We start from the raw sequence: 4,848 nt of genomic DNA, 5'->3' as shown, positions 1-4,848 counted from the left end.
ACTCTGTCATTCCTCTGCGGTTATTTTAAAGATATTCTCTTGATCTTCAGCACAGATTCTATACAATACATGTAGCTAATGTTTTATTTTTATTTATCCCATCCTAAACTTGTTGAATTTAATTCATTTGAGAAACTATATCTTCTGACATTTGTAGAGAGTTCTTGGCCAGTTTCTGCATAATTGTAGTATCTTCCTCATTATCTCAAACCTATCTTTATACTTGTTTTAGATACACAATCTACCTTTCTTTCACGTTGCCGTGTGTGTGTGTGTGTGTGTGTGTGTGTGTGTGTGTGTGTGTGTTTCCTTTCTGTATGGAATTCTATGCACTTTCTTTAGAACTTTTTAATAATTTATCTTTAAGGATTTTTCTTATTTACATTTCTATGTTTACAGATTACATTTGAAGTGCTTTTACACAGTAATTTTGCCTTTTACATAATATGTAACCTAGGCCTGTGTTTAAAATGAAATATCTACATTAGAGAGGCTGCAAAATCTTATGGTTTTGAGTTCCTTCTTAAATTATGGTTTCTTAGTGTTTCATTGGTGTTTTTATTTTTTTATAGGATCCGGTATGCATTAAAAAGTATTCTATTTCATTCAGCATTTCTAGATGTTTCTCAAGAGAAAATGTTTTTCTCACATTTCTAATACATAAACTGCATATTGCCATTTATTTAATAGTGACTAAGTCAATTTAAATTTATATCAGTGCAAATTATATATGTTCAACTTATCCTGAAAATATATATAATCATCTTTCAACATCTCACTTAATAGATAGATAAATGGATATTAAATGTGTACAGAAGCTTTATGTATAAGCAAATTAAAACAGATAATATTAAAAATGATTTCAATGTGATAGAGATTATACAATTTGATTAAAAATAGATTCAACCTAGTAGCTATTGTTTCTTAATTTCCCAGCTTTGTCTCTTTATAGTTATATTTACATAGCATTATATCTTAAATTGTATGTTTAGTTTTCCCTTCAATATAGATAATTTAACATTTATATATGAAATCACTAATGGAGTCAAGAAAAATATACTTATTGGCTTTATTTTATGTAGGAAATAACTTCTTTTTAAAAAAGTATTAATGTACAATGTAATTCTATTAATAAGAAATATTTTCAGGAATAAAGAGATTTGGTAGAGTAAAAAACAGTTTGGAAGCTATTGTGAAGTAATAAAGTTAGTAAGGTTTAGATTTATTTTCAAGAAATTTGTAACAAGTAGTCAGGAGAGAATTAGAAAAATATCAAAAAATGAAACAATAATTTTTGGAGTACAGGAGAAGGAAATAATGCAAATGAAATTTGGCAAAATCTAAACCAAACCCAATACTCAGGCCATCGACAATATATCATGGAGCCCTATCACAGATAAAAATAATACTTGAATAGAGAAGTGACTAAATTTTGTTCAATAAAAATATTCTTCCTTTCTGCAGTTTGCATAGATGTAAGATTGAAACATTCCTATTCAATACAGATAAGCTATAAGTGGTTTTCCAACAGATAACCTATGAGCCTCCTTTGGACATTTTCCCAGAATCTGATATAATTTTTAATGTATTTATTTTTCTTCATTTACCTCTTCCCAAACTATCTTTTCTAATATTTTGACATATTTAAGGTGAACCTGTCATTGTATGCATCTGAAAATGGAATTTTATAATATAGTTCTGTTAATTTTTATACAATTATCTGTTATTCCAATAATAGAATAATAATAGAATGCTTCAAATTGCATTATGAATTACACATTTTAGTCTATATTAGTGAGCTTACTTTCCTTCTTTTATTCCTATTTTGTTTACAGAAAACTAATGAGGAATAGTTGCTTCCATTATATAGAAAGTACTCATTTTTTGATTTACTGCTTTTGTTGACTATGGCTCTGTAGTGTTTATGAAATATTTTATTTCAATAAATATATGAATATTATCATCGTCGTTACTGGAAGAATTAACACTAAAGATAGAATTTCTGGGAATAATGTCAAAATTCTGATTAATCACTATTAACTGATACAATGATATCATTACTTAGAACATCACTCTTCTAAATAGGACAATTTTAAAAGAGGATAAATTAGAAAAGGTTCAACATGCATACATTTATTATATCTATCAAAACGTGTTCAACAAAATGAGCACAATTAAACATTGGTGTTCTTTAAAAATTACTAACTAAAAATAGATATTTGATGTTTATTTCTTCATATTTGTGATATTTTTTATTTTTTAATCTAATGTACACCCTATTAAGAACTACATTATATTTTTATTTGGGGTTTAAGTCATATATATATATATATAAAATATATATAATATATATAATCATTGACAGTATTTTATTATGTGGTGTAACACAATCTATATGCTCTTTTTCTCATTTATGATATTTTTCTGAATATTTCACTGTAGACAATGAATTATTTTTTTTCAAAAATTTGCAAGAGCTGTGAGTTTCAGTGACATATCTTTCTGGAAATCATAGGAAAGAACATTCTAAATAAAAAAATATAATAAATGTGAATTTGGGGAATTAGGATAATATTTTTCATAAAATAATTTTATTATAGATGTATGCTTCTCAATTATTTAAAGAGCAACTGAATCATTATGTGTCATTAACGTAAGGAGGAGGCATGAAAACTAAATGTTAAATCTAGCTGTATTCAGAGCCTGCAATATGCTTCGGCCAGACCAGAGTTACCCTATAGGAATAAAGGAAGATTCCTGCTGGGATTTCTCACAAACCATTGACCCATCCCTTGAAGAGAAAACAGTGTCTTTAAGTTGATACCCTACCCAAAATAAACCCAACTCTTCATTCCCTATGGCCAAAGACCCTGGGGAAAATATAGAACAAAGCCTGGGAATTGCCAGCCTGCTTTTTCCCGTGCATTTCACTCTACACACCATCACTTTCATATTGTATATCCAAACCATCAAAGGAAAATAGATAAACTAGAATTCTTTAAACTAGAATTCATAGAAACTAAGGTTGCCATGTAAACTGAATTCCTCAAACACTCAGAGTCTGTCTTTCAGTCTGTCTTTTCTCTCCGGGTCTTCTCTCTGCTTCTCTGGAATCTCTCACCCTCTGTCTCTGAGAAATCACTTTCTATGGAGCGTTACTCCTTCAATAATAACCTTTCCTTTTGACCCTAGCTCTGGTGTGCACTTGAATTCTTTCCTGCTTTCTGTCAAGAACTTTCACTTTCTAGGTGCAGGACTCAAGAATCTCCACCCAGGGGAATTCGCCCTGTCCTGCATCAGTGTGATTATATTGTCTTCACTCTCTACATACCTTTTATATATACAGATCTGATGTATCTTTCAGTTATTATTTAATCACATCTCTGGTCTTCAGTAAACCTGTATTCTGATCTTAATCCAAAGAGTTTGCATTCCTAGGAGTTTTACATAGATTTCTGTCAACAGGGAGTAAACCACGGGTCACAGCAGGCAATCCTAAATTAGTACATATCCTTTAGGCAAACCTTCTCTTCGCTGGCTTGCCTGGAGCTGGTATGATTCTAATGTTTCACTTAGTGGTGCCAAATAATCTGCATTTCATTTCCAGGTCTTTGAACTACTTCAGGAGGGAGAAGACTTTCTTTAATGCTATTTTTAGGGGGGGGGGGATGCAACTTAATACTTCTGACAAAGTAAACAATTATTCTCATCCAGGAATTACATTAGGCTGGATTTCAGAAAATCTTTAAAAAAAAACCAAAAAAACTCCTGATCGATATGTACAATGAGATCATCCATTAATGTTTATAATATAACCTAGTGAAAAATTAAAAATTGTAACCAAAAGTATCATTTGTAGTCATTTCAATTCTGTTAACTTTAAAATATCAAACAAATCTGTTTCTAAATTTTATGCTTATGTCTATGTATAAATTATGAGGGAGATATAAATTATAAAAACAAATTATTAGATAATTTGATAATTTTCTTGCTAAAGTCACAAGTCAAAGGAGAAAAAAAATGAAGTCAGATTTAGGGTTAAGAGCCAGTAATACTTTTCTCTTTATTTTATGTAATTGTCACATTTTGAAGATAGAAGTATTTTACATTACATAATCTGTTTCATTATTTTTACTTGTGAATAAGAAGTATAAAATCACTCTTTGTATTGGTCTGTTAAAATAACAAATCTTTTAGGTGTCCATATTGAGTAAGATATCAAAGAGGTTTATAGTTTGATTAACAAAGGTCCAAAAACTCTTGAAAATACTTGGGCAATACGATGTTATGGCGCGAATGATTTTAAGACCCACAGAGCCAATTGAGATTAATTATGAACCTTTATTAACCGGCCAGCGACTGACTCTGTACCACGCAGGATTAGAGGAGATCAGCCCCGAGCTTCCCAAGGAGGCAGTTTATAAGGTCTCCTTCTACGTCTTTGAATGAACAGATTACAAGAAGCAGAAGTTAGTCGTTAATTTTTTTGTACACAGCAAAGGTATTCGGGGAACTCTCAGATCAAACAAGGCCTAATAGACAGTTTTATCATCTTCACCTTGGAATGTTGTGCTTCTCCCTGGGACTGGCGCCTGGAGATATCACCTCCCTGTAACTGAGATACTGCTCTCCCTAGGGGCTGGCGCCTGGAGATACCACCTCCCTGAAACTGGAGAATTTCCACTTTTACGACTAGACAGAATCAATGTCCATAGTCTTTGTGCTGGTGGTAAGAGTAGGCTCTTTTATTCTCACTCCAATTTCAGCCACATCATTCAGATATTGCCTTATAAAAGCAGTAATAATCTGGGAAGTTTTCCAGAGTAATTTATAAGAAAGCAAAGAGCT

Source organism: Pteropus medius, unplaced genomic scaffold (assembly GCF_902729225.1).
Source record: "Pteropus medius unplaced genomic scaffold, Ma_sr-lr_union100, whole genome shotgun sequence".
In the NCBI taxonomy this organism is placed as follows: Eukaryota; Metazoa; Chordata; class Mammalia; order Chiroptera; family Pteropodidae; genus Pteropus; species Pteropus medius.
This window is presented reverse-complemented; position numbering follows the sequence as displayed.